The sequence below is a fragment of the Petromyzon marinus genome, chromosome 12 (assembly GCF_048934315.1).
Source record: "Petromyzon marinus isolate PM22_M1 ecotype Great Lakes invasive population chromosome 12, UKy_Petmar_22M1.pri1.0, whole genome shotgun sequence".
NCBI lineage: Eukaryota > Metazoa > Chordata > Hyperoartia > Petromyzontiformes > Petromyzontidae > Petromyzon > Petromyzon marinus.
This window is the reverse complement of record NC_133678.1, coordinates 10,845,470-10,859,454: the sequence shown is the minus strand read 5'-3', so window position 1 is coordinate 10,859,454 and position 13,985 is coordinate 10,845,470. Positions and strand designations below refer to the sequence as shown.

The 13,985-nt window shown below is 44.9% G+C and overlaps 1 long non-coding RNA gene across 1 annotated transcript in view; it reads left to right on the top strand.

Moving 5' to 3' along the window:
• The first annotated feature begins 12,645 nt into the window (after positions 1 to 12,645).
• Positions 12,646 to 13,985, top strand: part of LOC142924337 (uncharacterized) — a 44,175-nt gene continuing 42,835 nt past the window's right edge. The window contains exon 1 of the long non-coding RNA XR_012941535.1: positions 12,646 to 12,931. This is a non-coding gene — a long non-coding RNA (uncharacterized LOC142924337). The remainder of the gene's footprint in view (positions 12,932 to 13,985) is intronic.

Below are 13,985 nucleotides of genomic sequence, written 5' to 3'. Positions count from 1 at the left end.
ACCACGAAATCGAAATACATTTTGGATATTACCGGCAGTCCCCGACTTACGAACGGGTTTGCTCCTGAGATCACTTCTTAAAGTCGAATTGCTCGTAAGTCGGAACGCAAAAATGCGTTGTCTTCAAACGCATATATGGTCAGCGTTATAAAATGTGTCATGGTTCAACAAAGGGAAGCATTATTAAACTCACGACGTTTCGATCGCAACACAAGCAATCGTCTTCAGGCGAAGACGATTTATTATTATTTTTCTATCTACGTGACTTTACCGAAAGACCCAAAGAGTATGAATTCCTGCAGTCACGAAAGCTTTAAGTCAAGATTATTAAACTCGTCAATAAGAATAAATATTGTACATTTGCATGTGACACTGTAAATAGTTCCGCGGTTCAGATCGCAAGTGTGAATTCACGTTCACAAGTCGGATGGTTAAAATACATATCTTACGTTGAACTTCTTTCGCACCATACGTAACCAACCATGTAAGCTCGTTGGTAAGTGCGCATGCACGTAAGTCAGGTGTTAGTAAGTCGGGACTGCTTGCACTGTACAATACAGATAAAGCAAGAAAAAGCTTTTACTCTCTATATGAGATTAATCTCTATATGAGATTAAAAGCTTTGCTGGTCAGCTGGCTGGGAGAAAGGGATGAACGGACACACAGTCACATCCAAAAATATGAGCGGGTTGCGAGACTTTGTAAAAACAAAAAAAATGCCAAGGAAAGCCTCACTCATTCTCAAAAATCATTTTCAGGAGGTTCCTGTTTTCGATTTGAAATTATTGGACGATTTATTTGCTACGCTTTTATGCGTTGCAGTATTTGTTTTATCAATCAATGCTGATTTATGATCGTTGTGATTTTACTTTCATTGTCTCTTGGTTATTATTAAACTAGATGTATTGGCAGACACTGTTGATTAATGATTGGCGAAAGGGAAAGTTGGAACCCTGCAACTATTTGCTGACACCCCAGCGGGTGGCAGGGCCTCCACTGGAGACCCTTTGGCCTACTCTTCAATGCTTGCTGGCCGTCAATGTTTATATATGAACGAGAAACACCGTTGGTTAGTCTCGTCAATACTGTTACAGTGAAGGTTCAGCCCCGAAATTGCTCACTTTTGTGGAGTGACTCCTGCCGCCAGCTGTGGCTCTAGGGTTTGGTGTTACATGTTATTTATGTGGTTTATTGTTAAAAAAAATTCGGTCACAGTTCCTATGATCACTGTTACATTGCATTTATGGCTTTATTTTGGTGATTTCTAAAAGTTTTTTGGTTTGGCCATGTTTTTGTTTATTGTAGTACGGAGTTATGCTGATGGCCTTAATCTTAGTTTTCTTGTTGTTGTTGTTGTTTGACTTGCATCCCACTGGGATTTTTTGCACACAGCGTTGGTGTACGGTGCTATTTCAGGAATATTTTGATGTTTTTTTCCTGGATTTTCTGTTTGCACATGCACAAAGTCACTTTAAGATGTTTTCTTGTTCATGTTTTTGTTTTTTTGTTTGTTGCGGTTGCACCCGATTCAAGAGCCGAATGGCTCACAGGGCTATACCAAATAAATGAAACTATGAAAACTTTCACCACAACTGGTGGAAGGAGCTCCACACGAGGGACCTTCCGCACTGGCCAGGTATCGTGGATGAAGTGGGAGTACTCACACTTTACGTCACCACGTGCGACCTCCCGATGGACAAACTGTGGCGCACGTATTTATACTGCTGAGTGGACAGTAGCAGGGGGATTTAAGAAACTTGCACCAAGAGGTAATGAGCCCGATTGTTGCCCTCTAAACCCATGAGCATAAAATGTGGGACTTCTGTCCGTGGAGTTTCTGTGCCCCTCTCCTCATGTTGCGGTTTGTGCTCTGTACCAGGCTCATGTTGTTAAAAAAAGACTTGCAGCATTGTTTCCACAGCTGTGCTGTGTAAATATAAAAATGAGTCGTTAAACCCACCACCACCCGACACAGCCAATTGGTAAAGTTTCTCACGTTAACAGAACATGCCAATTAGTTAAAAGTACAGCACACCGGTGTGTTGGAGAGCAAAGCTACCACACCCTCGGCCCTCGTTCTCACCTCACCCATCTCATCCTCGTGTTGATCCGCGTTTGGTAAAATGCCCCTGAAGATTTTGACATGACAGGGATGTTTGGAATTGCCCTCGGGCCGTCGCATTGCGTTCTTATCTTCCCCCACTCGTCTGCATACGGTTAATGCAACCGTCTAGGTGCTAGCTACCGTCACGGATACGATTCCCCCCGGTGCGCAAATGCTTGTCCCCATGCAGCTGCGGAAGTCGCTCGATCAGGAGGCCACCCTGGGAGGGGTCGTGTTGGGACCCTCTAACAGAGCGGTCCGGGAGATGAAGCTCGTGGGAGCTCAGACGCTGGTCTCGAGGGATCAGCAGCCATTCATTCAGATGCTAAATGTTGGGCCGGACGCGTCAGTTATACAGGTGGGCACGGTGCTTGCCCACGCATCAGCCGCGAAGGTAGACGGTAACGGAGTGGGATGGGTAGGGGTCGCGCTGAACACGGACCAAGGGCTAATTGGCAAGGACAGCTGGGCGGATGCCCTCTGCTTTGAAAATCAGAACTTGTCCAGCGCACAGAGGTCCGAGCTGCGCGCGCTGTTGCTCGAGTTTGGGAACATTTTCAGCAGGGGTAAATTTGACATTGGTCACACGACCACCGTATTGACACAGGTGACTCATTCAGTAAAAACCTTACCGCTTGAGTCATGTTGAGAAGGAACATGTGCGCCAGGCAGTCGACGAAATGTTGGCCGCCGACGTCATTTCCCCGTCCACGAGCCCGTGGGGTGCTCCGATTGAGCTCGTGAAGAAGCACGACGGGAGTTTACGCTTTTGCATCTACTTCCGCAAGCTGAACAAAGTATCTGTGGCAGATGCGTACCCCCTGCCACATATGGATGATTCGCTGGACGTGCTGGCAGGGGCGCAGTTTTTCTCGACGATCGACCTGCTTTCGGGATTCTGGCAACTGCCCTTGGATGATTGCTCAAATCCTAAGACTGCTTTTCGTACGCCGCGAGGTTTATTTGAGTTTAACCGGCTTCTGACGGGCCTCCTCTTTACTGACCAAGGGAAAAAATTATCATCCAAATTATTGCAAGAGGTGTGCGACCTTATGGGCACGAAGAAGGTCCGCAAGTCGCCCTATCATCCCAAGACGGATGGGATGGTGGAGCGACTTAACAGGACTTTAACCTCTATGTTGAGTCAGCAGAATGACTGGGATCTGCACATTCCAGGGGTACTTGCAGCCTACAGAATGGCTCCGCACGTTTCCACCGGTTACTCGCCATTCTTTCTAATGTATGGGAGAGAACCAAACCCCCCCATTGACGTCCAGCTAAATACGGCTCCTAGGAAGCCGAGAGTTACCATCTCAGAACCCATGCGTTTCACCCTTCAATGGGTTTTGGAAGCACATGAGGCTTTTAAAGAAAATTCCCCATCACGGAAATCGGCCAACGAACGTCTAAGGGGCCTTTGCGCATTGGGTAAGCAATTGGCCCCGGGGGACAGGGCTTGGCTGCACTGCCCTCAAGTGCCCGTGGGCACATCACCCAAGTTGTACAGACCCTGGCGGGGGCCGGTTGAGGTGATACGGGCCGACTGGCAACAATGTGTTAAGATCCGGTTCGGCCGCTGGAATTGGTTTGTGTATCCATCCCGCCTTTTGTCACTCCCCATCACATCCCTTCATCTCCAATCCACGAGGGCCGAGTGTCAGGTGTGCCGGGCGAGCTGGTCAGGAGGTCAGGCCATGCGGACTCGTTCTAAGACTGCTCAATTTGTATGACTCTCACACACCTTGCTGGTTGCCTACACCGTTGATCACACAGTCAAGCTCACATGTCATGGAGGTCATTGGCTGAACCTGACCTTTTTTATTGTACTGTGCGTGCATGATTTTAAATGGGTACACCGTGCTGTGAGGGGTAAGCGAGTTAACCGGTTCACGTACATTTATTGTCATTTAAGTCCCCTCCTTCCATGCGTTCTTCCCTCCCTCCCTCCCTCCCTCCCTCGCGGTATGTGTACATATATTTTTTGCGGTATTTATTGTCGGTCACTGGTTATTTATTGACGTTGCTTTTTGGGAGGCACACCTTTCCATTTTTCCATAGTTGCGTTACAGCCGGGACGGCTGTGTTTTACACGGTGGGGGGGGGGGGGTGATGAAGTGACATATGACGTCACTACTATGTCGGGACTGTATGAGTGTAGGGACATATGACGTCACTACCGTGTCGGCTCGGTATGGGGGCGGTAGGCGGGTGTCACGGGGGTCGTGTCAGGCTATGGCACTCCGCGTGAGCCCAACAGGACACGTGACCAGATAAAGGGGGGCCAGGGTCCCTAGGGGGAAGCTTAGGAGTCACATGGTGGGGGGCCCGGACCTTCCCGAAGGATCAAGAAGGGGGGCGTGGCCTGGGGTGGAGCCGGCCATGCTGGAGCGTTTATAAGCGGGGTGTGAACAGGGAGCTGGGCTGTTCTACTCCGGGATGAAGACGCCATGGGAAGTCCTCAAGTCTCCGTTCATCGTTCATGACCAGGCAGCCATCACCTGCCTTGGTCACGCTGTGTAGTGTTCCCCGAGTGTTACTGAGATTAGGAACGGTGGTCAACACCTTATGTATAGTGTTCACGTTGGTATTATGTGTTAATAAATAGTGTTGCCTCCAAGTTGAGTGTGCGTCTCAATCATTACATAATCATTACATAATCACCATACTGCAGCCTAAATGCACAGTGCTGTATATAACACTGAAATGTGGATGAGATACTTCTTCATCCTTGCTCTCAAGATCGCATTAAAGTCACATGGGCACAAGTCTGGCTCAACTTATCCAATTACAAGTAACTTTCACAATAATGCAAGTGGCAGGCTTCGTTGTCAACTAGGCCTCATATTCATCACAACAATTTAACAGCATCATAAAGGCATTTACAGAATTATAACGGCAATCCTAACATTATAACAACATTCCAAGTTTCCCTTCTATGTGACCTTACCGAAAGAACAAAGAATATAACATTCCCAGTGTTATAAGAACATAAACGAACTCACAGACAATGCTTCTTAAAGTCCCACAATGAACAGATACACCTGTCTTCACTGATATGCTAATTGTGCCTCCATTTTGTACTCTGTGTAATGGCTGACACCCTGCCTCATGGCTTTGAGAACCTTAATTCAAAACTTCCTGGTCACGTGACTCAACTCAACACCATATCAGGAAGTTCCCGTGTAAACACCCCCCCCCCCCCCATATCTGCTGTGGGGCAGAACAAGTATCTACCAACTATATAGTAACTACTGACTCTACAGTAGTATCAACTGACTCTATAGTAGTATCTAACGACTCTATAGTAGTAACTACTGACTATAGTAGTATCTACTGGCTATAGTTGTAACTACTAACTCTACAGTAGTATCTACTGACTCTATAGTAATATCTACTGACTACTAATATTTACTAACCGTTGTAGTGTCTACTGACAGTAGTAGTATCTACTAACTATAAAGTAGTATCGAATGACTCTACAGTGGTATCTACTGACTGTATAGTAGTATCTACTGACTGTAGCAGTATTTACTGAGCGTAGTGGTATCTACTGACTGCAGTAGTAGTATTTACTGACTCTATAGTAGTATCTACCAACTCTATAGTTGTAACTACTGACTCTATAGTAGTATCCACTGACTATAGTAGTAACTACTAACGCTACAGTAGTATCTACTGACTCTATAGTAGTATCTAATGACTTTATCAGTATTTAATGACCGTAGTGGTATCTACTGACTGCAGTAGTATCTTCTGACTCGATAGAAGTATATATTAATGGCCGTAGTGGTATCTACTGACTGCAGTAATATCTACTGACTCAATAGACCTATCTGCCGACTCTATAGTAGTATCAACCAACCCTATAGTAGTAAATACTAACTCTATAGTAGTATATAATGACTATAGTAGTATCTACTGAATCTATAGTCGAATCTATTGACTCTAAAGTAGTATAAACTGATTATAGTAGTAACTATTAACTTTACAGCAGTATCTGCTGACTATAGCAGTATCTGCTGACTCTATAGCAGTATCTGCTGATTCTATAGCAGTATCTACTGACTCTATAGTCGTTTATACCGACTCTACAGCAGTATATACTGACTGTAGTCGTATCAACTGACTATATAGTAGTATATACTGACTCTTATAGTAGTATCCACTGACTATAGTAGTAACTAACTCTATAGTAGTAATTTCTGACTCTATAGCAGTATCTGCAGACTCTATAGTAGTATCTGCAGACTCTATAGCAGTATCTGCTGATTATAGCAGTATCTACTGACTATAGTAATATCTGTGTCACATTGGGAATGGACCACTCTTTTAATTATTTTCTCGTGCAGCAAGGGAGTAAACTGTGGTTTTGTGAAAGTCCTAAGGGGGGCCGTCCATAAATGACGTCACGCACCTAGGGGGGGGTCAGACATTTGTGACGATGTGTGACGAGGGGGGTGGGGTTGAGAAATGTGACGTCACATCAAAATGCTCAACTTTAAATAAATATAGACAACACGTTCTACTTAATTAAATAGACTTTTAAGTACAATTTTTCTCCTACAACATCAGAGTGCAGCGCCACATTAAATATGCACTACAATAACAATAGTTTATAGCGATTTGAAGCATGTTTTATTTTAAAAATGGGAAAAAAAAATTGGGGAGGGGGGGGCAGAGCTTTTTGACGTCATATTTTAGGGGGGGGGTCTGACTTTTTGTGACGCTGTGTGACGAGGGGGGGGGGTCAAAAATCGTCCAAAATCGCGTGACGTCATTTTTGGACGGCCCCTTATGTGCTGTGCAGTACATCAGTGCACGTGTGTACACCAGCATGCGATAACGGAATTGGGCCTGTAGGCGACTGGCAGGGTTATTGATTAACCGCACTTGTACACCAGTGACATGGTTAATGGAGACTCGGTTGAAGATTGCTGTGTGTGACACACGTGCTGTTGCATTTTACAGATTTACCACAATAATTGTGTTTGCCCTCGATTTGGAGCACATGCCCACGTCCTTCATTTAGAGTGTGCAACATATTTTGGCGAGCCTGGCAGGAGAGTTTCCCAGAGTTCACTGACGGGGATCAACTCTTCCTACGAAACGGACCAAACGATTGTAAAGGCAGCATATATAAAGACAGTCGTGCAAGGATCTGAACGGTCTTCACATCATGGCACTGGAACAGCTGCAGGACAAGGCCAGTACTGCTTTGAATCAGCTGCAGAGAGCCCAGCTCATGGAAACATGCAGATATTTGAATTGTTTCCATGATGATGAGACTGTTGAAGATAAAAGCAGACGGGCTTTGATTCGTATGGCAGAAAGAGTACTCGATGGAGTTGAAGACCAAGAAGAAGATGATGAGGCCTGTGCATATGTTCAAAACCTGCTGTCTTTAATTGAAACAATACAGCAGAAAGACAAAGACAGCAAGGGAACAGGTCAAACACTGCAACCATCAAAACTATATGAAGATATGGATGGTGAAATACAAGAGTCACAATAAGAATCCATAAAAAACACTTTAGGAAAAGAAAACCTCAAGTGAAGGTGGAACAAAAAACACAGCAGCATTGAATCCCATACTAATGGCCAGACGAGGAAATGTGCCGGCAGTCACAATATGCAGAGAATTCAGGATCTGCGGGAAAGAGGGCAGAAAGACTAGTTATCTTACACCAATCTGATGCACCAGATCGACACAGGAACCCGTAAGGGCCATGTTGAGTCTGACATCATTGAGGCAGTAGTCAGAGCAATCAGTCCTGGTCTAAATGTGAGGGACATGCTAGAAATAAAAACTGATTTAACTATTTACAAGTTAAAAACCATTTTCCAGGGACACTATAGAGAAGAAAGCACATCTGATCTCTATCAGAAGTTGATGAATATCTCTCAAGAGCCAAGAGAAACTGCACAATACTTTTTGTTCTGAGCCATCGAATTAAAGGACAGGCTATTATTTGTCTATATTAAGCAAGTGCCATCTTCTGCACAATTGAGGGGTTACACTTCATATACTGTCAGACAGTCCATGCCTATCAGTAGTGGGGTTCTATCTGGGGGAAAGGTTAATGGGTGGAGCTAGCATGGAAGCCTCTGGAACATTCTCGAAGGTTCCTAGAGGGGCGTGGCCAGAGGCGGGGCTTAGCCACGGAAAAGGGAATATAAGCAGACGGGAGCGGAAGGTTCGGGGTCGGTGGTTGAAGATCGAAGGGGAGCTCCCCATCGCTGCTGCCCCGCCATCTCCACCAGCCACGTGGCGGTTCGACCTCCAGCCGCTCAGCCACTCCCCAGCGCGCCACCAGCCAGCGGTGCGGTGGAGATCGGGTGAGCGCCACGTGGCCCCGGGGCCAGCTAAGTCACGCCAAGAAAGGAACAATGGCATCCTTGGAACGAGAGAAGTCGTGGCTGTGAAAGAACCTTTAATAAATATTAAATAAAGTTCTGCCGTGTCGGAGCCACTTATTACACATCTAAAGAAAAAGGAGCTGATGACCAGTACTATACAGATTTTATACGCAGGAAGTTCCTGAGATCGATTGGCACAAGATTGCTCAGTGATCCTATAAAATGCGAAATAAAGCCCCATCTGGATGACATCACTGTCACTGATGAGATGCTGATTGAAAAAGTCAATGAAGCAGCCAGCTTGGAACTTGAGAGACAGAACAAGCTCAAACATTATTTGGCTCCCAAAATGACTACGATGAATGAAGTGCAAGCTGATTTGAAGGGTAGTAGGGAAGGCTGTCAGCAGGACTCACAGGGACCATTTAAGGTGGTTACATCACCAATACAACCATCCAACAACGGAAATGCCAGGACCAAAACAGAGAAGGGCAACAAGACATCAGCAACTGAAAGACCATCTCGAGATGGGATTGAAAAGATGGTAAGCGAGTTAAGGGCTGAAGTTGCAGAGATCAGGAGGAGGTGGCAGGATGATGTCACCCCAGACACCAAGCGAAGACACTGTAAACAACCAGCCCAAGACAGAGCAATGCGACCAGGAGGCTGTAGGATGTGCCAAGAGGCTGGAGCAGGTGGTACATGTAACCATTGTTTCAAATGTGGCCAGCCGAGGCACCTGGCACGTGGATGTCCAGCCTCTCGACAGCAGCAGGGAAACTGGCGAGGATTGCTGCAGGGGAACCAGCAGTAACCTACACACCATAGTCCCAAGAGGGTCAGTATTGTTTATGTGAATAGAATGATGTTGTAAGACTGTAGAAGAGCCAGGCTTGTCACGCAGTACAGTACTGCTCGAATATCTGCCAAAAACAACACTGGCAAGAGCACAATGTACTCTGCAGAGCTATCAACACATTAGAGAAGGAAACAATGTAAAAAGACACAAGAGTGGAGGAACCCAAAAATTGGCAAGGTTAGCTTTCTCAGACCTAAATGCAACAACAGACTGTTAAAGTTAATTGGGAAAAGATGCATGGTGAAGTGTTTACTGGACCACGTATCAACCTCTGCCCTTTGGGACACAGGAGCTCAAGCCAGTGTTATACATGAAGCATGGCGAAATGAGCATCTACCTAAGTCAATAGTGAGACCAGTTGAATAGCTCTTGCGGACTGGTACAATTACTGGAATGGCAGTTAACCAAACAGAAATACAATTCACAAGCTGGAATTAAATTTAAATTGAACAGTAATATGGGGACCAGTTAGTGCTTTCTCATTCCAATGCTGGTATCCAGTGAGAAAAATTACCACTTTCACTCAGGCAAGCTGGAATTTCTGAAAGTGAAATGGGCAGTTTGTGAACGTTTCCGAGATTATCTGTATCATGCCCCTTCGTTTATGGTATACACAGACAATAATCCCCTCACCTATATCCTCACCACTGCCAAACTCAATACAACTGGACAAAGATGGGTTGCCGAATTGGCCGACTTTGATTTCACAATCAAGTACCGCCCGGGTAGAACCAATGCAGATGCTGATGGACTGTCAAGGATGCCACTGGACATTGATGGATTCATAGCTCAGTGCACTGATAAAATCAGCCCAGATTAGGGCAACAATGCAGGAAGTCACCATTCAGGATGAGGAATCAACAGCCTGGTCCAGATTGATAACACTCCATGCCATTGAAATAGAGGCTTGTGACTCACTAGCTTGCTCGGTGCAACTGATCCCAAGGGTTGAACTCAGAAAAGCCCAGTAAAGAGACCCAGTAATCGGCAAAGTAGTGGAGTACAAAGGCAAAAATCAAAGGCCCACAGTAAAAGCAAGCCATACAGAAAACCATGACGTGAGGGCATTATTAAGAGAATGGGCAAAGCTTCACATCAGTAAGGAGGGAATTCTGTACTGGAAAATCAATACCAGGTCCCAGCTGGTATTGCCGAAAATGTATCACCCATCGGTCTATAAAAAAATGCATCAGGAAATGGGCCATCGTGGCATGGAAAGGACATTGAACTTGATCAGAGATCGATTTTATTGGCCCAGGATGCAAAACGACGTCGAGTATTTTGTCACAAAGGTGTGTGACTGCCTAAAGAAAATAAAGCCAAACACACCAACACGGAGATCTTTGTCTAACATCAAAACCACATACCCTTTTGAGATGGTTTCCATTGATGTCCCTGCACCTAGAAACATGTAAGCAGGAATATGAATATATCCTGGTGATAATGGATCATTTTACACGATTTGCTCAAGCCTATGCTACAACCAACAAAACAGCAAAAACAGTGGCTGACAAGCTGTTCAATGACTACGTCCTTAAATTTGGTTTCCCCCCAAAATACACCATGATCAGGGAAGATAATGTGAGAATCAGCTGATTGCCCAATTAAAGAAAAATTGTGGAATAAGAGGCTCCCACACTACCCCATACCACCCACAGGGTAACGGACAGGTAGAGCGATTCAACGGGACCCTGCTGTCAATGTTAAGGTCTCTGACTGAAGAGCAGAAGACAGATTTGAAGAGCTACCTGACCAAGGTAGTGCATGCCTATAACTGTACTCGTCGTGAAGCCACAGGATTCTCACCTTTTTATCTCCTGTTTGGGAGGTCTCCAAAACTACCAGTGGATCTTATTTTTGGTTGTGAACACCAGGGAGAGAAAGGATCATATAAGCAATATGTGGAGAAGTGAAGACAGCGGATGGTGGAAGCCTACAGAATAGCATCCGACTGTGCAATAACAGAAGCCACTAAAGGGAAGGGCCAGTATGACACGAAAATTCATGGGGCAGAGCTACAGCAAGGCAATCGTTTCCTGGTGAGAAATATATGTGAGAAAGGGGGACCAGGCAAAATTACCTCATACTGGGAAGACAAAGTGTATGTTGTCATTGGGAGAAAGAGTAATGACAGCCCAGTTTATGAGGTGAAACCTGAGAGCGGTGAAGGAAGAATCAAGGTGATTCATCGGAATTTGCTGCTACCTTGTGACTTCCTCCCAATTGAGCAGCCATCACAAAATAAACGGAGTAAGAGAGCAACAAAGAAAACTCACCCAACAAGGACAAGAGGCCCATGGAAAGACACGCAGGAACCAACAGACAGTGAGTTGGAAACAAAGAAAGGATTTGACAGAGGTTACTTCAGTTGGCCAAAAGCTGTTCAGCAAGCTACAGTAATACAAGACACGGAGTCACCACTGAACCCAGAAGCTGAAGAAATCCACCCACACAAGACAGAAGGTGAACAAAAGTTATCAGCAGCAGCCGAGGAACATTTATCACCAACTGGTACAGAGAGCAGGGAGACTGATTCAGAGAGTGAATATCAGTTAACTGAAGCCAATGAGGGACAGATCTTGCCGAAGGGATCAGAATACAATGAGACCGATTTGGCGATAACTAATGAAGTTGAGCAGTTGAGTCCAGCAAGTGAATCTGCAAGGGACTTGGAACAGAGTGATGAAGAGGATGATGGTAGCCATCACAACAGGAGACCCACCGTCAAAGAGAGAGGAGACAGCCAAAGACACTCACCTATGACAAGTTGGGCGAACCTACCATCGTGAGAAGGAGCCCGATATCACAAGGGATAACTGTTGGTTGTTACTGGAGACCATGGTGAAATAAGGGACTTTTGACGACAAAATGGGTGATCAAGACAAACTATAAGCTGTGATCATATGGTTGTTAAGTTGTTTAATGATTTTTTCGTAAGTGTTGTGTTGAATATGTTAAGAAGGGGTTATTGCTTAAGATGAAAATTCATGGTGAGGAAAAGGTTTAAAGTATGTTGGTAGGCCGATAAGTAAGTACCTAAGAGCTAAATTCCACTGGGCCTTAACAAGCTGCAAAGGATTTTATCTTGACAGGTACTGGGAAAAGAATCCTTACCATTTCTGGTCAGTAAAAAAAGGAAGCATGGTTTAATAATACCAGAATGTCTGGAAATTCCATGCACAAAGAGTTGGAGCTCGCCCAAAATAGAGAGTTTATGGAGTGGCGCTATCTTGGAAGGGATATGCTCCCTAGAGAAATTGTTTTCACGATTTCATAAACACATTTCATGACCAGTTTAAGGAAAAAGACTGCAAAAGGTTTGCAAGAGGAAAAAAGGTGTGTCGAGACGACACTCATTCTGTGGGGAAGAGTGTGGCACATTAGAAATGGACCACTCGTGCAGCAAGGGAGTAAAGTGTGGTTTTGTGAAGGTCCTTACGTGCTGTGCAGTACATCAATGCACGTGTGTACACCAGCATGCGATAACGGAGTTGGGCCTGTGGGTGGCTGGCAAGGTTATTGATTAACTGGACTTGTACACCAGTCACGTGGTTAATGGCGACTCGGTTGAGGATTGCTGTGTGTGGCACACGTCCTGTTGCAACTCACAGGTAAAGGACCCAAATGTTTTTTTTGATCGTCATAGAATTGTCCTAGACTTGTTCTGGACTTCAAGCTTGGCTTTGAATTGTTAGTTTGTGATGTATATAATAGGAGGGTTTTAGCACTGTTCACTGTAAAGGATGACGTACTGTAATTCATACTTGTAATTCTCTAACCCTAATACTGTTTATTCTATAACTATGCACATGCACCCAGAGTATGACTACTTGCAATGCTATTGAGAATAAAACACATGTATAGTAGTAAGTTGTACAATGGTGACATACAGTCCGTATACTGTACACATACAGTAAATATAATGGGTGTAAGTTACCGATATAAGTGGTATAGATAGACATACAGCTTAGGATGAAAGTAATATTCGAAAAGTGAAGTGCAACGGTTATTGTCAAAAACAAAGATGGTTTATCAGTAGTAGAATTGGGTTTAAGAGAAACGATTATTCATTAACCACACGTGTACACCAGTGACATGGTTAATGGCGACTCGGTTGAAGATTGCTGTGTGTGACACACATGCTGTTGCATTTTACAGATTTACCACAATAAATGTATTTGCCCTCGATTTGGAGCACCCGCCCACGTCCTTCATTTCGAGTGTGCAACATATCTACCCAATATAGTAGAAACTACTATCTCTATAGTAGTATCTGCAGACTCTATAGCAGTATCTGCTTACTCTGTCGAAGTATCTACTGACTTTACAGTAGCATCTACCGACTCTACAGTAACATCTACCAACTCTGCAGTAGTGTAGTCGGTTCAAGGGAGGCACACACTTTAACTTGGAGGAAACACGTTTAGTTCTATGACCACAACAGGGTAACTACATAAACGTACAACAGGTTAACCTGACTACTTAGCCGGGTCAGTCAGTAACACACTGCCTGACCCACGATGCCGAGCGTGAAGACCGAAGAGACGTAGCACCGACGGGTTCCATTCCAATAGACAGCCTGGATCGGCTTTCAGGACCTACTTTTATGCCCCTGAAAGTGGCCTGGCTCCACCCTCATCCACGCCCCCTTCTACATCCTACTAG